Raw genomic sequence first — 19194 nt, 5'->3', positions numbered from 1 at the left:
TTACGTCTTTTCGAGCACTCACGAATCCTCCTTCACTACGGACATGCCCGTCCTACTATGGTGCATCCTTACAGACCAACCTCTGAATCTACCAAGACATATCCAAAATGCCATGGGACACGTACAAATCGCGGGCAACTTACCTTTTCTCGCCCTAGTCTCAGATCTTGTCTCAGCAGTCGGAGTCTCCTACAGAGCTGGGGACACCAAAGCCATGCTTCCCCGGGATGATCAGTATGTCCCTAACGGGAAGTACCTTAGACTTCCAGCAGCCACTATCAGCCAGCCTACTGAACCAGTTGAAGATATTCCTTCTTCAACACCACAAGCACCCACTACTGATCAGCTGCTCCAGCAGATACTTGAAAAGTTGGATCGGCAAGAACACAAAGCTAAGATGAGAGAGCGCCGTAACAAGCGCCGATTCACATACCTCAAGGAGCTGATCATGGGAAAATTCAAGGACTCAGACACCCCGGACTCCACTTCCTTTACCAGCACAGGGAGCCATGATGGTCCCAACTGTGGAGATACTGCTACCAGCCCACCTTTGTTCTTGACAGATGGCACCGAGGACGGTGCAAAGCCTTAAGTGTGGGGAGGTCGGTCAGTACCTGACTTCCGGAGGTAATTTCTCTTCCCTAGCACCAATAAATTAGGATATTTAGTTAGATTTTTCTTTTATAGAATAGGATAAATTGCATAGTAATAGGTTAATTGCATGCATGTTCTACTTGATTGAAAAGAAAATAAATTTCTTCTAAGACCCTATCTTTGGAACAAAATTTCACTAATTTTAATCAAAAATTTTATGTTAAATTTGTCTTGAAGTTGTATTTGGAACATGATTTTTGAGCTAAAGAACACACAACCTGTGAGATTTGAGCCCTTTATGAATGGTTACATTATTTAACCATAATTATTTTATTCTTGTGTGTTTACTTCTCTATGACTGTAATCTAATTTTGTTTCATCTTATATGTCCAATGTTTATTATATTTATATGTTTGCATATGATTGAGGCCATTAATTGTTTAGCTCACTTATCCAAATAAACCATACCCTTTCAATTACCTTTGTTAGCCACTTTGAGCCTTTAAATCCCATTTGTTCTATATTTTACTACAATACTAGCCTTAAGTGGAAAAACAATTATATATCCCAAATTGAATCTTTGGTTAGCTTAATATAAAATTGTGTGTTATTTAAGTATGGGAAATTGTGGGAACAAAGGATAATAAGGGAATGAGTGATGATAATATTATGGGAATTTGGATACCTACTCATGTGAAACTATAAGAATTAAAAATCTATGTGCATTGATAAGCTGTGTTATTTTTATGTTTCTATGTTTATAAAAAAATCCAAAAATACTCAATAAATAAATAAGGGGACAAAATTACCCCAATGCTAAGTCAAGCATTCAAGGATCAATGCATGTATGATAAAATCAAAATAAAAGGTTGATACATGAGTATGGATGTGAAAGGGATTTCTGGGTAGCTAGGTATGAATTCTAAGGTTATATAGAATATATATATATATATATATATATAGGTTATGTTAAAGCTTGGGTTAATTAAAGATTCAATTTATAAGCTTACTTAGCCATATATATATCCTTACCCTTACCTTGGCCCCATTACAACCTTGAAAAGACCTCATGATGTTTGCATTGGTATATTAAATGTTGTTGATTGGTTAGGAGAAGAACAAAAATTAGAGAGCATGATTAGAGAAGGATAGAGTGATGACCCTATACACTAGATAGACTAGAGTGTACATACATCATCAGTGAGGGTTCCATGCTTGAATTTCTATGTTCTCTGCTTTCATGAGCTATCTTCTTGCATTTTTATCTGTTCTTACTGTATAAGAATTGAGTTAGTGGAATTTGATTTGAAATTGTTTTGAAGAGCTTACTTACTTTCGATCAAGTGTACAAAAATCATATAGTTGCATTCATATATATAGGTTGCATTGCATTTCATAGGTTTTACATGTTCTTACTCATTCATTTTATCTCCTTCAACTAAGCATGAGGACATGCTAATGTTTAAGTGTGGGGAGGTTGATAAACCACTATTTTATGGTTTATATTGTGTTTATTTATGTGGTTTTATCATGATCTTTACCTACTTATTCGTTAAATAAGCATGCATTTATAATTCCTTCCTAAAGTTATGGCATGATTGAAAACTTGCTTCCTAGAGACTTTTACTTATATATTTTATTTCTCCTTTATTCCATTCGATGCCGTGATCTGTGTGTTAAGTGTTTCAGGCTTTATAGGGCATGAGTGAGTTGGAGATTGGAGAGGAAGCTTGCAAAAAATGGAAGGAACACAAGAAATTGAGGAGATGACCAGCGAGAAGTGACGTGGCCGCATGAATGACGCGACCGCGCGAAAGAAAGGAAATCGCAGCGACGCGGTCGCATGGATGACGCGACTGCGCGGCATGGAATAGCACAAGCGACGCGGCCGCATGGATGACGTGACCGCGTGGAAAAGCAGAAAGCCGAATGACGCGGCCGCATGGATGACGCGACCGCGTGACATGCGCGATCTGCATAATCTGCAAAATCGCTGGGGGCGATTTCGGCCCAGAAAAGCAGACTAGAGCCAGAGAACATGCAGAAACCGACAACAAAATTCATTCCGCATAGTTTTTAGTTTTTAGATCTAGTTTTCCTCTCCTCTAGGTTTTCTCTCTACACATTCATAGTTTTTAGGATTTGTTATGTTCGTTGTTTTTGTATTGGGATATTGAGAAGAGTTATTGCCTCGTCAAGACTTCGACATTCTAGTTCGTTTTCTTTACTTGTCTCTTACTCCTCCATGTTCTTTAATTTACTTAATTTTACTATTGGATTATTTTAGCATTTATTAATATAAGAATTACTTTTATTTTTAATTAATCTTTTGATCATTATTTATCATGTCTTTCTTTAATTCCCTTTCTTATGTTATGAATTTTACATTTACAATGAGCGAGTAGTTTCCTAACTTGATGGGGAGTTGATTGAAAGGAACCCTTGAGTTAGGATGCACAAGAGAGAGATTGTAATTGGGTTTATTGTTGGATTGCTCTCTATTCACTAACACCAATCCTCTCAAGAGTTGATTGGAACATGTGGATAGAACAGCATTCCAACTCGTTTGACTTACCCTTACTTAGTAAGGGACAACTAAACACAATAACCCTCAATTGTCAATTAATCTTGAGAGTACTCCAACACGAATAGGGCTTCCAGCTAATCAACTCCCAGTCAAGGCTTTTATTTAAAATTATATAAATTCTCAAATTTAGTTTTCTGCCATTCAACTCAAACCTTTTTGAAAACATCTGATTAATAAAATAGTACACTTTTTTGCAACTCGTTGGGAGACGACCTGGGATTCATACTCCCAGTATTTTGATTTTAATTTCTGTGACACCCTTCTAAATTGATAAGCGGATTTCTGGTTGGTTGAGAACTATACTTGCAACGCATATTTATAATCATTCTTAACTCGCCAATTTCCGCTCCCATCATGCCTGCTGAAAGTCAGGTCATTAAGGCTAGCTTTTGCTAAACTATTCGAGATAGTGTCGTTTAAAGAACGAGGGTAAGCATGACGAAAAAAAAAAGAGGTGCAACACGAGGACTTCCCAGGAGGTCACCCATCCTAGTACCACTCTCGCCCAAGCACGCTTAACTACGGAGTTCTGGTAGGATCCGGTGCATTGGTGTTGGTATGATCGCACCAATTAAAGTATGTGCACACAGTTATCATAAGCATGTATCGCAACGTAGGGTAAGTCGAGCTGCGAAGCGCTGCAGGGCCCGTGGGAGCTTGCCGAAAATCAGTTCATTAAGGCTCACTATAGCTAAACTATTCGAGATAGCGTCGTTTAAAGAACGAGGGTAAGCACGACGTAAAGAAAAAGGCACAACACGAGAACTTCCCAGGAGGTCACCCATCCTAGTACTACTCTAGCCCAAGCACGCTTAACTACGGAGTTCTGGTGGGATCCGGTGCATTAGTGCTGGTATGATCACACCTATTAAAGTATGTGCTCACAATTATCATAAAGCATGTATCGCTACACAGGGTAAGTCGAGCTGTGAAGCACTGCGGGCCCCGTAGGAGCCTGCCGAAAGTCAAGTCATTAAGGCTCGCTTTAGCTAAACTATTCGAGATAGTGTCATTTAAAGAACGAGGGAAAGCACGACGTAAAAAAAAAAAAAAAAAAGAGGTGCAACACGAGGACTTCCCAAGAGGTCACCCATCGTAGTACTACTCTCGCCCAAGCATGCTTAACTGTAGAGTTCTAATGGGATCCGGTGCATTAGTGCTGGTATGATCGCACCTATTAAAGTATGCGCATGCAATTGTCATAAGCATGTATCGCTACATAGGGTAAGTCGAGCTGCGAAGCCCTGCGGAAGTCAAGTCATTAAGCCTCGCTTTAGCTAAAATATTCGAGAAAGCGTCGTTTAAAGAACGAGGGTAAGCACGACATAAAAAAAAAGAGGTGCAACACGAGGACTTTGACGTGGCGGAAATTGGTGAGTTAAGAAATTAATATAAGGAATACGTTGCAAGTACAGTTCTTAACCAACCAGAAATCCGCTTATCAATTTTGAAGGTTTTCACAAAATTTAAATTAAAATACTAGGAGTATGAGTCCCAGGTCGTCTCCCAACGAGTTGCAGAAAAGTGTGCTATTTTATTAATCAGATGTATTCAAAAAATGGTATAAGTTGAATAACAGGAAATTAAATTAGAGAAATTATGTAATTTTAAATAAAAGCCTTGGCTGGGAGTAGATTAGTTGGAAGCCCTATTCTTGTGGAGTGCTCTCAAGATTAATTGATAATTGAGGGTTGTTCTATTTAGTTATCCCTTACTAGGTATGGGAAAGTCAAGCAAGTTAGAAAGCTATTTCTATTCACAAGTCCCAATCCGCTTACTTGGAAGGGTTGGTGTCAGTGACTAGAGAGCAATCCAACAATAAACCCCATTACAATTTTTCTTTTAAGCATCCCAACTCAAGGTTTTCCTTTCAATCAACTCCCATCCAAGTTATGGAACTACTCGCTCATTGTGAATGTAGAATTCATAACATAGGAAAGGAAATTAAAGAAAGACATGATAAATAATAATCAAAGGGATCAATTAAAAATAAAAATATTTCTTGTATTAATAAATCCTAAAAATAATCTAAGAGTAACTCTGAGTAAATAAAGGACATGGAATAGTAAGAGACAGGTAAAGAAAACAAACTAGATTGACGAAGTCTTGCTGAGGTAATAACTCTTCTCAATATCCCAATGTAAAAAGCAATAGAAATAAAATCCTAAGAACTATGAATGTGTAGAGAGAAAACCTAGAGGAGGAGTAAAAACTAGATCTAAAACTGAGAATTCTCTGTAAAGAATCGTTGTTTTCGTTTTTGCATGTTCCTTGGCTCTAGTCTGCTCTTCTGGGCCGAAAATTGGGTTAAAATGGCCCAAAATCGCCCCCAGTGAATTCTGGAGATTCTGTAGATCGCGCATGTCACGCGATCGCGTCATTCAAGCAGACGCGTCATTCAGCGTTTTGCCTTGCCATGCGTGCGCGTCGTCCACGCCTCCGTGTCACTTGTGCAGTTCCAATCCGAGCGGTCGCGTGAGCCATGCGTCCGCGTCACTGGGATTTCCTCTATGTCGCGCGGTCACGTGAGCCATGCGTCCACGTCACTTCTCGCTGGTCATCTCCTCAATTTCTTGTGTTCCTTCCATTTTTGCAAGCTTCCTTTCCAATCTCCAAGTCATTCATGCCCTATAAAGCCTGAAACACTTAACACACAGATCACGGCATCGAATGGGATAAAGGAGAATTAAAATACATAATTAAAAGTCTTTAGAAAGCAAGTATTCAATCATGTAATAATTTCAAGAAGGAAAAATAAATGCATGCCAATCATATGAATAAGTGGGTAAAGAATTGATAAAACCATACAATTAAGCACAAATAGTGGTTTATCAACCTCCCCACACTTAAACATTAGCATGTCCTCATGCTTAGTTGAAGGAGATAAAATAAATGAGTAGGAACATGTAGAACTCATGTAATGCAATGCAACCTATATATATGAATGCAACTATATGATTCTTGTCTACTTGATCAAAGTAAATAGGCTCTTCAAGACAATCACAATTCAAACTCCACTAATTCAATTCCTATACAGTAAGAACAGATAAAAATGCAAGAAGGCAGCTCATGAAAGCAGGGAACATAGAAATTCAAGCATTGAACCCTCACTGATGATGTATGTACACTCTAATCTCTCTAGTGTATAGGGAAATCACTCGATCCTTCTCTAATCATGCTTTCTAATTTTTTTGTTCTTCTCTTAACCAATCAACAACATTTAATATATTAATGCAAACATCATGAGGTCTTTTCAAGGTTGTAATGGGGCCAAGGTAAGGGTAAGGATACATATATGGCTGACTCTTATTAACCAACTCCGCAAAAATCTGTATTTCCAATGGAACCACTGAGTTCAACAAATCATCACGGAGTCCCCCTTCGAATTTCAAACATTTCCACTCTTCAAAATCTGCTGGATTCCCTTGACAAACCTTGGAAAAATGATATAAATCTTCAAACTTCCTTGTATACTCAGCAACGGACATACTTCCCTGTTTCAACTGCATCAACTCCATCTCCTTTGCCTCATGAGTAGCTCTAGGAAAGTACTTCTTATAGAACTCTTCTTTAAAAACATCCCACAAAATATTACCCTCATCTTGCTGCAATAAACGTTGAATGCCCTGCCCCTAGTCCTGAGCATCCCCTTCCAACATATAAGTAGCAAATTCTACATACTGTTCTTCCGGGTCATGCTGTGCCCTCAAGGACCTTTCTATGCCTCGGAACCAATTATCAGCTTCAGTTGCTACAGTCGTACCCTTGAACTTCGGTGGATTAACTTTCAAGAAAGCAGCTAATGTCATAGGCCTATCATGATTCATGTTATCTCCATCACCATTCCCACCATTCTCACCATTACGGTCATTGTTACGCTCTCCATTACGTTCCCCCAGACGGTTAACTGCTCGGGTAGTAGCAGTCGCCATTTCACGCACAGCCTCAGCCATAGCGTGAATCGCAGCAAACAGATTATCATCATTTCGTGGCGGATTGTTAACAGTAGACCCTTCCCGATCGCTACATCTCTGTGGAGGCATCCTGATTCTGTTCATACCAAACAATCAATACCAAGGTGATCAGTCTTAATACCTCAGGTTGGGCGTGAACATTATCAGAATGAAAGCACAAAGACATTCATGCAACACATATCACATAGATACCCTATAAGCATGAGACACACCACAGAGCATGCAATAAAGCATGATTCAGTCCATTCCCCAGGCTCTAACAGGAAGAACCGCTCTGATACAAAATTGTAACGACCCAACTTCCAGCATGTCTAGATCATACTAGAAATCGAATGTTACCAACTTGTTTTTCCTTTTTGTATTATTAATTAATAAATATAAGCCTGTACGTTGTTAAAACCCCGCGAATTTTACAAGTAATTTTTTTTAACAAGAATAATTTAAAGTCGCATACCTTCCATATATCAAGGGATAATTAAACATTCACATACATAAGACAAAAGATAACAGAATATGGAACAACACACTATAATATACATCATGTTACAGAAGTGGTTCAGTTATATAAGCATAGAGCTATGGTACAGCACCCCTAAGTCAGTGACTCATATAGTATATACATATATGTACATAAGACGCCCCAGGGCCTGGCCTGACCAAAAGCCCCTAAGCTGGCACCCAGGCTAGCCTAACTCTGATATATGCCTATTCCCTCTAATCATGCTAACAAAAGTGAGGGAGACACTCTAATGTACTGAAGTTAGACTAGGCGTCTCAAAAAGTCTCCTCAATCCTGGTCTAGAGTACCTCACAGAAAATCACCGGGCGAATGGTGATGCTCGCCTACTGGCACCTTATCTGGCTCATCGTCATCACTGTCAGAGGAGATAACTATGAAGTTAGGATCTTCCTCTAGATCTTCTTCTTCCTCGTCCTCTTCTTCTTCCGGAGTGATAGCAGAGGAACCACTGCTGGCCACAGGAACCATAAAAAGGATAGATACTAAACAAAATACAGTCGGGAGAAGGAGGTGGCACCTCCATGATCTGATCATACTCATGTCCCTGCTGCTCATCAAAGACAGGAGGCTCGATCGGCTCAGGTAAAGGATCAAGCTCAGGTGGTAACACAGGAACACCCCACTCATCAAGGACAAAGGGTGCAGGAGGTGCCTCATGGATATGCTGGGCAGGTATAGGCTCATCAGGTAGAGGAAGTTCAGGTGGAGGAGGATAGTCAGGTGGAGGTGGCATCTGCTCCTCAGGATGAGGTATCCCAGGTCCGCCGGGGTGTAACCAAGATAAAGGAAAGTCATAGGGTGCATCAGGATTAAAGTATGCTGTCCTAATAGGGTACTGGAAAGATCTACCACGAACTACATAATTACGGATACGAGGTACCGCACAGTAGATGTAATACTCGCCACGCACCGGGTCCTCGTGGATGTACGGTGGATCAATATCATAGAATAGGACTCCCGTGTCCATCTGTAGAGGTGTAAGGGGTAAAAACTGGGGAGTTCTTAGTAAGGTCGGGGTTTACAGTTAAGTTCGTTTATACTGTCCGTGGTCATAGAAGTATAAATAAATATAGAGTAATATGTACATAACAGCAACATAAACTAACACATGAACAAGAGAGAAAATAGGAAGTAAATGCACATTCACACATTAATATGCAATCACACAGTTATGCTCAAACAAACAAGGAATAGAACAAGAACACAAGAAGATAAGCAATAAATAATGCACAAACAAGTATGATGCATGTCTGTCCCTACTGCAGGTAATGAGCTCATTTGTCGGTTTCGACCCGCACTCGACGCAATCCGACCCTCCAAGTCAGATAAGGCCTTCCCAGAACTTAATCCCAGATTAAGTACCGCATACCCTCTACCAAGTGCTCTCGACTTGCAGGGCTGGTATTTGCTCAGGTCTCAATATACCGCAGTTATGCAAGTCAGGCCTCTACCGCAGCCTGTCTGGGAAGCAACATCACAATACGGGCGTCCCCACACAACATTCACAAGCATTGCCTGAAGGCTCATAATTCACATATAACCATACTTTCCATCATTTAGCAATCATCATAAATTAAGCATTACAACATCACAGAAAGCTCATTTTACAATTCTCTGTTTACTCTGTAAGGTCAGGTACACAGCTATATCACTTTTAACTCCTTTTCTTTTTAACTTAAACACAGGTTTCAAAATCTTGTTTCTTTACCTCATATACCTCTATATCTTCTCTTATACCTCTTCTTAGGTGTTTAGTAAAGGAAATTAGAGAATTCTAGACTCAAATCTGCCTTCCTGAGGCTTTCAGGGAAAACTGTCTTTTTATCAATATTTTATTATTATTAATAAAATAATATTATTTTTAAAATAATATTATTAATAAAATAATATATTAATATTTTATTATTAAAATAATAATATTTTATTTAACTTTCAAAAATTGCATTTTGACCCCCGGACTTCTTGGAAATTGTACTTTGACCCCTATAACTTTTAATATTTGCACTTTAGCCCCTCAACTTTTGATTAATTAATTTTCAACCCCAAACTTTTTAATAATTGCATTTTGACCCCAAAACTCCTTGAATACACGTTTTCATATTCTTCCAAAAACCAAAAACATTTTTTTTTAAAAGTTCATCAGATTTCTGCTTGATTTTCAGCTAGTTTTTCAATCTTTTCGGAAACCGATTTGAACCCGATTTTTATCAAACCAAAGAGAAACTTTTCAGCCATCAAATACACATCAAATAAGCATCAAAAATCATGATTTTCATGGCTAGAATGTCACGTTTTCCAGCAGCACCAACAGCCACTTCAAAACCATCATAAACATGATTTTCAAGCATTAAACAAGTTTCCATGATCAAACCATCACACAAACACCCAAAATCAAATCTCAAGCAACAAGATCTGGTTTAACACTTCAAGAACACAGCCAATCATTGACTAAGTTACCAAACCTTACCTCCTTTGCTGCTGTCCGAGATCGCACCAAAAACAAGCTTCCAGAAGCACTTTTACGCCTATTTTAACATCAAAAACAACTTTAGAATCTTATGAACCATGAAGGCTGAAGCTTCATGATGATGAAAAGAAGGTTTTCCTCACCTTAAGGTAACTAGAAATCACGTTTTCTTGGAGCTTTTGGTGATTGAATAAGAGATCCTAAGAAAGAACATGAAGAAAACATCATTAACTTAAGGAACCACCATGGCCGAATCTTCAAGGAGGAGGAGCAGCCTTCATACCTTGATTTACTCCATGAAAAGTGACATAGAAATGAAGAGGAGGAAGAGGTGAACACTTTGGTAAGATTAGATTTTTGATAGGGGTTTCGGTTTGAAAAAGAACGGAGAAAGTAGCTCAGGTGTTCATGGAAACTTCATGGTTTTCTTTCATGGTGTTCTAAGCTTTTCCAAGAACAAAAATGATAGCCAAGCTGTCCAAGGAAGGTCGTGGCTTTTGGATGATGATTATCCAAAAGTTACTTGTCAAAATATCTCAGGAAAGGATAATTACTAAAGCTAGATGTATTAGAACTTAAGTAATTACACTACTAATGGATAAACATTAAGTTACTTAGAGTAAATGACACTAGTAACTGGATAATCATAAGAATAAAAGATATATGATGAAGCATTAGCAGTGCTAAGTTCATCTAAGAATGCTGGTATTATCCGTTACCGGTCGATTTCAAGCTCAGTTATTATATTACTAAACATAGATCAACATTAATCACAGTAGAGAAGATAATAATATAATATTTTGAATAAAATAATAATATATGAATATTATATTAATATAATTTTTTTCTCGAAATTCCTGACCGGCTCGTCACATAGAGACTAACCACGGAAATTAGAATTTTGAAATTCGGGCCCAAAGTGGCTCAAAAACGCAACTCTTTGCGACGTGCCTACTTAGATCAGGAGAGGTGTCCTGTGCAATCAAGATGCTGACTCAGCAGCTTGATGACGCAGCACCTGTGCAGTGGAGGTGCTCATATGCATAGAAATTTCTAAAAATTCTGTAAAAATTCCGTTTGATCCAGAAAAAGCGCCGTTTCTTCGGCGCTTGGCCGTTACATCGTTTAAAGAACGAGGGTAAGCACAACGTAAAAAAAAATAGATACAACACGAGGACTTCCCAGGAGGTCACCCATCCTAGTAAAAATCTAGTCCAAGCACGCTTAACTACGGAGTTCTGGTGGGATCCGGTGCATTAGTGCTGGTATGATCACACCTATTAAAGTATGTGCACACAATTATCATAAGCATGTATCGCTACATAGGGTAAGTCGGGCTGCGAAGCCCTGCGGGCTCCGTAGGAGCCTGCCGAAAGGTCATTAAGGCTCGGTTTAGCTAAACTATTCGAGATAGCTTCGTTTAAAGAACGAGGGTAAGCACGACGTAAAAAAAAAGAAGTGCAACACGAGGACTTCCCAGGAGGTCACCCATCCTAGTACCACTCTCGCCGAAGCAAGCTTAACTACGGAGTTCTGGTGGGATCCGGTGCATTAGTGCTGGTATGATCGCACCTATTAAAGTATGCGCACACAATTATCATAAGCATATACCGCTACATAGGGTAAGTCAAGCTGCGAAGCCCTGCGGGCCCCGTAGGAGCCTGCCGAAAGTCAGGTCATTAAGGCTCTCTTTAGCTAAACAATTCGAGATAGCGTCATTTAAAGAACGAGGGTAAGCACGACATAAAAAAAAAAAAAAAAGAGGTGCAACACGAGGACTTCCCAGGAGGTCACCCATCGAAGTACTACTCTCGCCAAAGAACGCATAACTGCAGAGTTCTAATGGGATCCGGTGCATTAGTGCTGGTATGATCGCACCTATTAAAGTATGCGCATGCAATTGTCATAAGCATGTATCGCTACATAGGGTAAGTCGAGCTGCGAAGCCCTGCGGGACCCGTAGGAGCCTGCCGGAAGTCAGGTCATTAAGCCTCGCTTTAGCTAAAATATTCGAGATAGCGTTGTTTAAAGAACGAGGGTAAGCAAGACATAAAAAAAAAGAGGTGCAACACGAGGACTTCCCAGGAGGTCACCCATCCTAATACCACTCTCGCCCAAGCACGCTTAACTACGGAGTTCAGGTGGGATCTGGTGCATTAGTGCTGGTATGATCGCACCTATTAAAGTATGTGCACAAAATTATCATAAGCATGTATCGCAACGTAGGATAAGTCGAGCTGCGAAGCCCTGCAGGGCCCACGGGAGCTTGCCGAAAATCAGTTCATTAAGGCTCACTATAGCTAAACTATTCGAGATAGCGTCGTTTAAAGAACGAGGGTAAGCACGACGTAAAAAAAAAAAAGGTACAACACGAGGACTTTCCAGGAGGTCACCCATCCTAGTACAAATCTAGCCCAAGCACGCTTAACTACGGAGTTCTGGTGGGATCCGGTGCATTAGTGCTGCTATGATCACACTTATTAAAGTATGTGCACACATAAGCACGTATCGCTACGTAGGGTAAGTCGAGCTGCGAAGTCCTGCGGGCCCCGTAGAAGCCTGCCGAAAGTCAGGTCATTAAGGCTGGCTTTAGCTAAACTATTCGAGATAGCGTCGTTTAAAGAACGAGGGTAAGCACGACGTAAAAAAAAAAAAGAGGTGCAACACGAGGACTTCCCAGGAGGTCACCCATCCTAGTACCACTCTCGCTGAAGCACGCTTAACTACGGAGTTCTGGTGGGATCCAGTGCATTAGTGCTGGTATGATCGCACCTATTAAAGTATGTGCATACAATTTTCATAAGGATGTATCGCTACATAGGGTAAGTCGAGCTGCGAAGCCCTGCGGGCCCCGTAGCAGCCTGCCAATAGTCAAGTCATTAAGGCTCGCTTTAGCTAAACTATTCGACATAGCGTCATTTAAAGAACGAGGGTAAGCACGACGTAAAAAAAAAAAAGAGGTGCAACACGAGGACTTCCCAGGAGGTCACCCATCGTAGTACTACTCTCGCCCAAGCACGCATAACTGCAGAGTTCTAATGGGATCCGGTGCATTAGTGCTGGTGTGATCGCACCTATTAAAGTATGCGCATGCAATTGTCATAAGCATGTATCGCTACATAGGGTAACTCGAGCTGCGAAGCCCTGCGGGCCCCATAGGAGCCTGCCGAAAGTCAGGTCATTAAGCCTCGCTTTAGCTAAAATATTCGAGATAGCGTCGTTTAAAGAATGAGGGTAAGCACGACAATAAAAAAAAAAAAAAGAGGTGCAACACGAGGACTTCCCAGGAGTTCACCAATCCTAGTACCAATCTCGCCTAAACACGCTTAACTACGGAGTTCTGGTGGGATCTGGTGCATTAGTGCTGGTATGATCGCACCTATTAAAGTATGTGCACACAATTATCGTAAGCATGTATCGCGACGTAGGATAAGTCGAGTTGCGAAGCCCTGCATGGCCCATGGGAGCTTACCGAAAATCAGTTCATTAAGGCTCACTATAGCTAAACTATTCGAGATAGAGTCGTTTAAAGAACGAGGGTAAGCACGACGTAAAAAAAAAGGTACAACACGAGGACTTCCTAGGAGGTCACCCATCCTAGTACAAATCTAGCCCAAGCACGCGTAACTACGGAGTTCTGGTGGGATCCGGTGCATTAGTGCTGGTATGATCACACCTATTAAAGTATATGCACACAATTATCATAAGCATTTATCGCTACATAGGGTAAGTCGAGCTGCGAAGCCCAGCGGGCCCCGTAGGAGCCTGCCAAAAGTCAGGTCATTAAGGCTCACATTAGCTAAACTATTCGACATAGCGTCATTTAAAGAACGAGGGTAAGCACGACGTAAAAAAAAAAGAGGTGCAACACGAGGACTTCCCAGGAGGTCACCCATCGTAGTACTACTCTCGCCCAAGCACGCATAACTGCAGAGTTCTAATGGGATCCGGTGCATTAGTGCTGGTATGATCGCACCTATTAAAGTATGCGCATGCAATTGTCATAAGCATGTATCGCTACATAGGGTAAGTCGAGCTGCGAAGCCCTGCGGGACCCGTAGGAGCCTGCCGGAAGTCAGGTCATTAAGGCTCGCTTTAGCTAAAATATTCGAGATAGCGTCGTTTAAAGAACGAGCGTAAGCACGACATAAAAAAAAAGAGGTGCAACACGAGGACTTCCCAGGAGGTCACCCATCCTAGTACCACTCTCGCCCAAGCATGCTTAACTACGAAGTTCAGGTGGGATCTGGTGCATTATTGCTGGTATGATCGCACCTATTAAAGTATGTGCACACAATTATCATAAGCATATATCGCGGTGTAGGATAAGTCGGGTTGCGAAGCCCTGCAGGGCCCATGGGAGCTTGCCGAAAATCAGTTCATTAAGGCTCACTAGAGCTAAACTATTCGAGATAGCGTCGTTTAAAGAATGAGGGTAAGCACGACGTAAAAAAAAAGGTACAACACGAGGACTTCATTGGAGGTCACCCATCAGAGTATAAATCTAGCCCAAGCAAGCTTAACTACGGAGTTCTGGTTGGATCCGGTGCATAAGTGCTGGTATGATCACACCTATTAAAGTATGTACACACAATTATCATAAGCATGTATCGCTACATAGGGTAAGTCGAGCTGCGAAGCCCTGCGGGCCCCGTAGAAGCCTGCCAAAAGTCAGGTCATTAAGGCTCGCTTTAGCTAAACTATTCGAGATAGCGTCTTTTGAAGAACGAGGGTAAGCATGACGTAAAAAAAAAAGAGCTGCAACACGAGGAATTCCCAGGAGGTCACCCATCCTAGTACCACTCTCGCCGAAGCACGCTTAACTACGGGGTTCTGGTGGGATCCGGTGCATTAGTGCTAGTATGATCGCACCTATTAAAGTATGTGCACACAATTATCATAACCATGTATTGCTACATAGGGTAAGTCAAGCTGCAAAGCCCTGCAGGGCCCATGGGAGCTTGCCGAAAATCAGTTCATTAAGGCTCACTATAGCTAAAATATTCGAGATAGCGTCGTTTAAAGAACGAGGATAAGCACGACGTAAAAAAAAAGGCACAACATGAGGACTTCCCACGATGTCACCCATCCTAGTACAAATCTAGCCCAAGCACGCTTAACTACGAAGTTCTGATGGGATCCGGTGCATTAGTGCTGGTATAATCACACCTATTCAAGTATGTGCACACAATTATCATAAGCATGTATCGCTACATAGTGTAAGTCGAGCTGCGAAGCCCTGCGGGCCCCGTAGGAGCCTACCGAAAGGTCATTAAGGCTAGCTTTAGCTAAACTATTCGAGATAGCTTCGTTTAAAGAACGAGGGTAAGCACGACGTAAAAAAAAAGAGGTGCAACACGAGGACTTCCCAGGAGGTCACCTATCCTAGTACCACTCTCGCCGAAGCATGCTTAACTACGGAGTTCTGGTGGGATCCGGTGCATTAGTGCTGGTATGATCGCACCTATTAAAGTATGTGCACACAATTATCATAAGCATGTATCGCTACATAGGGTAAGTCGAGCTGCAAAGCCCTGCGGGCCCCGTAGGAGCCTGCTGAAACTCAGGTCATTAAGGCTCGCTTTAGCTAAACTATTCGAGATAGCGTCATTTAAAGAACGATGGTAAGCACGACGTAAAAAAAAAAAGGAGGTGCAACACGAGGACTTCCCAGGAGGACACCCATCGTAGTACTACTCTCGCCCAAGCACGCATAACTGCAGAGTTCTAATGGGATGCGGTGCATTAGTGCTGGTATGATCGCACCTATTAAAGTATGCGCATGCAATTGTCATAAGCATGTATCGCAACATAGGGTAAGTCGAGATGCGAAGCCCTGCGGGACCCGTAGGAGCCTGTCGGAAGTCAGGTCATTAAGCCTCGCTTTAGCTAAAATATTCGAGATAGCGTCCTTTAAAGAACGAAGGTAAGCACAACATAAAAAAAAGAGGTGCAACACGAGGACTTCCCACGAGGTCACCCATCCTAGTACTACTCTCGCTGAAGCACGCTTAATTACGAAGTTCTGGTGGGATCCGGTGCATTAGTGCTGGTATGATCGCACCTATTAAAGTATGTGCACACAATTATCATAAGCATGTATCGCTACATAGGGTAAGTCGAGCTGCCAAAAGTCAGGTCATTAAGTCTCGCTTTAGCTAAACTATTCTTGATAGCGTCAATTAAAGAACGAGGGTAAGCACGACGTAAAAAAAAAAAAAGAGGTGCAACACGAGGACTTCCCAGGAGGTTACCCATCATGGTAATACTCTCGCCCAAGCACGCATAATTGCAGAGTTCTAATGGGATCCGGTGCATTAGTGCTGGTATGATCGCACCAATTAAAGTATGCGCATGCAATTGTCATAAGCATGTATCGCTACATAGGGTAAGTCGAGCTGCGAAGCCCTGCGGGCCCCATAGGAGCCGGCCGAAAGTCAGGTCATTAAGGCTCGCTTTAGCTAAAATATTCGAGATAACCTCGTTTAAAGAACGAGGGTAAGCACGACTTAAAAAAAAAGAGGTGCAACACGAGGACTTTCCAGGAGGTCACCCATCCTAGTACCACTCTCGCCGAAGCACGCTTAACTACGGAGTTCTGGTGGGATCCGGTGCATTAGTGCTGGTATGATCGCACCTATTAAAGTATCTGCACACAACTATCATAAGCATGTATCGCGACGTAGGATAAGTCGAGCTGCGAAGCCCTGCAGGGCCCATGGGAGCTTGCTGAAAATCAGTTCATTAAGGCTCACTATAGCTAAACTATTCGAGATAGCGTCGTTTAAAGAACGAGGGTAAGCACGACGTAAAAAAAAAGGTACAACACGAGGACTTCCTAGGAGGTCACCCATCCTAGTACAAATCTAGCCCAAGCACGCTTAACTACGGAGTTATGGTGGGATCCGGTGCATTAGTGCTGGTATGATCACACCGATTAAAGTATGTGCACACAATTATCATAAGCATGTATACATAGGGTAAGTCGAGCTGCGAAGCCTTGCGGGCCCCGTAGGAGCCTGCCAAAAGTCAGGTCATTAAGGCTCGCTTTAGCTAAACTATTCGGCATAGCGTCATTTAAAGAACGAGGGTAAGCACGACGTAAAAAAAAAAAAAAAAGAGGTGCAACACGAGGACTTTCCAGGAGGTCACCCATCCTAGTACAAATCTAGCCCAAGCACGCTTAACTACGGAGGTCTGGTGGGATCCGGTGCATTAGTGCTGCTATGATCACACTTATTAAAGTATGTGCACACATAAGCACGTATCGCTACATAGGGTAAGTCGAGCTGCGAAGCCCTGCGGGCCACTTAGAAGCCTGCCGAAAGTCAGGTCATTAAGGCTGGCTTTAGCTAAACTATTCGAGATAGCGTCGTTTAAAGAACGAGGGTGAGCACGACGTAAAAAAATAAAGAGGTGCAACACGAGGACTTCCCAGGAGGTCACCCATCCTAGTACCACTCTCGCTGAAGCACGCTTAACTACGGAGTTCTGGTGGGATCCAGTGCATTAGTGCTGGTATGATCGCACCTATTAAAGTATGTGCATACAATTTTCATAAGGATGTATCGTTACATAGGGTAAGTCGAGCTGCGAAGCCATGCGGGCCTCGTAGGAGCCTGCCAAAAGTCAGGTCATTAAGGCTCGCTTTAGCTAAAATATTCGAGATAGCGTCGTTTAAAGAGCGAGGGTAAGCACGACATAAAAAAAAAAAGGTGCAACACGAGGACTTCCCAAGAGGTCACCCATCCTAGTACCACTCTCGCCCAAGCACGCTTAACTACGGAGTTCAGGTGGGATCTGGTGCATTAGTGCTGGTATGATCGCACCTATTAAAGTATGTGCACACAATTATCATAAGCATGTATCGCGGCGTAGGATAAGTCGAGTTGCGAAGCCCTGCAGGGCCCATGGGAGCTTGCCGAAAATCAGTTCATTAAGGCTCACTAGAGCTAAACTATTCGAGATAGCGTCGTTTAAAGAATGAGGGTAAACACGACGTAAAAAAAAAGGTACAACACGAGGACTTCATTGGAGGTCACCCATCCTAGTATAAATCTAGCCCAAGCACGCTTAACTACGGAGTTCTGGTTGGATCCGGTGCTTTAGTGCTGGTATGATCACACCTATTAAAGTATGTGCACACAATTATCATAAGCATGTATACATAGGGTAAGTCGAGCTGCGAAGCCTTGCGGGCCCCGTAGGAGCCTGCCAAAAGTCAGGTCATTAAGGCTCGCTTTAGCTAAACTATTCGGCATAGCGTCATTTAAAGAACGAGGGTAAGCACGACGTAAAAAAAAAAAAAGAGGTGCAACACGAGGACTTTCCAGGAGGTCACCCATCCTAGTACAAATCTAGCCCAAGCACGCTTAACTACGGAGGTCTAGTGGGATCCGGTGCATTAGTGCTGCTATGATCACACTTATTAAAGTATGTGCACACATAAGCACGTATCGCTACATAGGTTAAGTCGAGCTGCGAAGTCCTGCAGGGCCCATGGGAGCTTGCCGAAAATCAGTTCATTAAGGCTCACTATAGCTAAACTATTCGAGATAGCGTCGTTTAAAGAACGAGGGTAAGCACGACGTAAAAAAAAAGGTACAACACGAGGACTTCCTAGGAGGTCACCCATCCTAGTACAAATCTAGCCCAAGCACGCTTAACTACGGAGTTATGGTGGGATCCGGTGCATTAGTGCTGGTATGATCACACCGATTAAAGTATGTGCACACAATTATCATAAGCATGTATACATAGGGTAAGTCGAGCTGCGAAGCCTTGCGGGCCCCGTAGGAGCCTGCCAAAAGTCAGGTCATTAAGGCTCGCTTTAGCTAAACTATTCGGCATAGCGTCATTTAAAGAACGAGGGTAAGCACGACGTAAAAAAAAAAAAAAAAGAGGTACAACACGAGGACTTTCCAGGAGGTCACCCATCCTAGTACAAATCTAGCCCAAGCACGCTTAACTACGGAGGTCTGGTGGGATCCGGTGCATTAGTGCTGCTATGATCACACTTATTAAAGTATGTGCACACATAAGCACGTATCGC

The 19194-nt window shown here is 42.0% G+C and overlaps 21 non-coding genes and 9 pseudogenes across 21 annotated transcripts; all 30 read right to left on the bottom strand.

Annotated features, from left to right (window-relative positions):
• Positions 1–3632: 3632 nt before the first annotated feature.
• On the bottom strand, positions 3633–3751 carry LOC112759214 (5S ribosomal RNA). Its single transcript, XR_003179993.1, has one exon. It is a non-coding gene; the product is annotated as a 5S ribosomal RNA (ribosomal RNA).
• Positions 3752–3929: 178 nt separating this feature from the next.
• On the bottom strand, positions 3930–4048 carry LOC112762133 (5S ribosomal RNA). Its single transcript, XR_003182485.1, has one exon. It is a non-coding gene; the product is annotated as a 5S ribosomal RNA (ribosomal RNA).
• Positions 4049–4238: 190 nt separating this feature from the next.
• On the bottom strand, positions 4239–4357 carry LOC112761662 (5S ribosomal RNA). Its single transcript, XR_003182047.1, has one exon. It is a non-coding gene; the product is annotated as a 5S ribosomal RNA (ribosomal RNA).
• A 6945-nt stretch (positions 4358–11302) lies between these two features.
• Positions 11303–11421, bottom strand: LOC112759474 (5S ribosomal RNA). Its single transcript, XR_003180217.1, has one exon. It is a non-coding gene; the product is annotated as a 5S ribosomal RNA (ribosomal RNA).
• Positions 11422–11597: 176 nt separating this feature from the next.
• On the bottom strand, positions 11598–11716 carry LOC112762284 (5S ribosomal RNA). Its single transcript, XR_003182626.1, has one exon. It is a non-coding gene; the product is annotated as a 5S ribosomal RNA (ribosomal RNA).
• A 187-nt stretch (positions 11717–11903) lies between these two features.
• Positions 11904–12022, bottom strand: LOC112759240 (5S ribosomal RNA). The gene has a single exon (XR_003180019.1). It is a non-coding gene; the product is annotated as a 5S ribosomal RNA (ribosomal RNA).
• A 180-nt stretch (positions 12023–12202) lies between these two features.
• On the bottom strand, positions 12203–12321 carry LOC112761948 (5S ribosomal RNA). The gene has a single exon (XR_003182315.1). It is a non-coding gene; the product is annotated as a 5S ribosomal RNA (ribosomal RNA).
• Positions 12322–12502: 181 nt separating this feature from the next.
• LOC112759567 (5S ribosomal RNA) lies at positions 12503–12621 on the bottom strand (annotated as a pseudogene).
• Positions 12622–12797: 176 nt separating this feature from the next.
• On the bottom strand, positions 12798–12916 carry LOC112759238 (5S ribosomal RNA). Its single transcript, XR_003180017.1, has one exon. It is a non-coding gene; the product is annotated as a 5S ribosomal RNA (ribosomal RNA).
• Positions 12917–13099: 183 nt separating this feature from the next.
• On the bottom strand, positions 13100–13218 carry LOC112761699 (5S ribosomal RNA). Its single transcript, XR_003182081.1, has one exon. It is a non-coding gene; the product is annotated as a 5S ribosomal RNA (ribosomal RNA).
• A 186-nt stretch (positions 13219–13404) lies between these two features.
• LOC112759606 (5S ribosomal RNA) lies at positions 13405–13523 on the bottom strand (annotated as a pseudogene).
• A 178-nt stretch (positions 13524–13701) lies between these two features.
• Positions 13702–13820, bottom strand: LOC112759403 (5S ribosomal RNA). Its single transcript, XR_003180160.1, has one exon. It is a non-coding gene; the product is annotated as a 5S ribosomal RNA (ribosomal RNA).
• Positions 13821–14001: 181 nt separating this feature from the next.
• Positions 14002–14120, bottom strand: LOC112760656 (5S ribosomal RNA). The gene has a single exon (XR_003181086.1). It is a non-coding gene; the product is annotated as a 5S ribosomal RNA (ribosomal RNA).
• Positions 14121–14300: 180 nt separating this feature from the next.
• LOC112762261 (5S ribosomal RNA) lies at positions 14301–14419 on the bottom strand. Its single transcript, XR_003182604.1, has one exon. It is a non-coding gene; the product is annotated as a 5S ribosomal RNA (ribosomal RNA).
• Positions 14420–14597: 178 nt separating this feature from the next.
• On the bottom strand, positions 14598–14716 carry LOC112759779 (5S ribosomal RNA; annotated as a pseudogene).
• A 181-nt stretch (positions 14717–14897) lies between these two features.
• Positions 14898–15016, bottom strand: LOC112759273 (5S ribosomal RNA). Its single transcript, XR_003180047.1, has one exon. It is a non-coding gene; the product is annotated as a 5S ribosomal RNA (ribosomal RNA).
• Positions 15017–15194: 178 nt separating this feature from the next.
• Positions 15195–15313, bottom strand: LOC112759669 (5S ribosomal RNA; annotated as a pseudogene).
• A 176-nt stretch (positions 15314–15489) lies between these two features.
• On the bottom strand, positions 15490–15608 carry LOC112759261 (5S ribosomal RNA). The gene has a single exon (XR_003180040.1). It is a non-coding gene; the product is annotated as a 5S ribosomal RNA (ribosomal RNA).
• A 183-nt stretch (positions 15609–15791) lies between these two features.
• On the bottom strand, positions 15792–15910 carry LOC112762324 (5S ribosomal RNA). Its single transcript, XR_003182664.1, has one exon. It is a non-coding gene; the product is annotated as a 5S ribosomal RNA (ribosomal RNA).
• A 179-nt stretch (positions 15911–16089) lies between these two features.
• On the bottom strand, positions 16090–16208 carry LOC112759376 (5S ribosomal RNA). Its single transcript, XR_003180140.1, has one exon. It is a non-coding gene; the product is annotated as a 5S ribosomal RNA (ribosomal RNA).
• Positions 16209–16363: 155 nt separating this feature from the next.
• Positions 16364–16482, bottom strand: LOC112759367 (5S ribosomal RNA). The gene has a single exon (XR_003180132.1). It is a non-coding gene; the product is annotated as a 5S ribosomal RNA (ribosomal RNA).
• Positions 16483–16662: 180 nt separating this feature from the next.
• On the bottom strand, positions 16663–16781 carry LOC112762224 (5S ribosomal RNA). The gene has a single exon (XR_003182570.1). It is a non-coding gene; the product is annotated as a 5S ribosomal RNA (ribosomal RNA).
• Positions 16782–16959: 178 nt separating this feature from the next.
• LOC112759605 (5S ribosomal RNA) lies at positions 16960–17078 on the bottom strand (annotated as a pseudogene).
• A 183-nt stretch (positions 17079–17261) lies between these two features.
• LOC112759532 (5S ribosomal RNA) lies at positions 17262–17380 on the bottom strand. The gene has a single exon (XR_003180267.1). It is a non-coding gene; the product is annotated as a 5S ribosomal RNA (ribosomal RNA).
• Positions 17381–17555: 175 nt separating this feature from the next.
• Positions 17556–17674, bottom strand: LOC112759237 (5S ribosomal RNA). The gene has a single exon (XR_003180016.1). It is a non-coding gene; the product is annotated as a 5S ribosomal RNA (ribosomal RNA).
• Positions 17675–17854: 180 nt separating this feature from the next.
• Positions 17855–17973, bottom strand: LOC112761310 (5S ribosomal RNA). The gene has a single exon (XR_003181710.1). It is a non-coding gene; the product is annotated as a 5S ribosomal RNA (ribosomal RNA).
• Positions 17974–18151: 178 nt separating this feature from the next.
• Positions 18152–18270, bottom strand: LOC112759652 (5S ribosomal RNA; annotated as a pseudogene).
• Positions 18271–18450: 180 nt separating this feature from the next.
• LOC112759563 (5S ribosomal RNA) lies at positions 18451–18569 on the bottom strand (annotated as a pseudogene).
• Positions 18570–18740: 171 nt separating this feature from the next.
• LOC112759604 (5S ribosomal RNA) lies at positions 18741–18859 on the bottom strand (annotated as a pseudogene).
• Positions 18860–19042: 183 nt separating this feature from the next.
• Positions 19043–19161, bottom strand: LOC112759627 (5S ribosomal RNA; annotated as a pseudogene).
• Between the last annotated feature and the right edge of the window lie 33 nt (positions 19162–19194).

The sequence above is a fragment of the Arachis hypogaea genome, chromosome 16, assembly GCF_003086295.3.
Source record: "Arachis hypogaea cultivar Tifrunner chromosome 16, arahy.Tifrunner.gnm2.J5K5, whole genome shotgun sequence".
Lineage (NCBI taxonomy): Eukaryota > Viridiplantae > Streptophyta > Magnoliopsida > Fabales > Fabaceae > Arachis > Arachis hypogaea.
The sequence above is the reverse complement of the archived record's forward strand: the minus strand, read 5'-3'. Positions and strand labels throughout refer to the sequence as shown.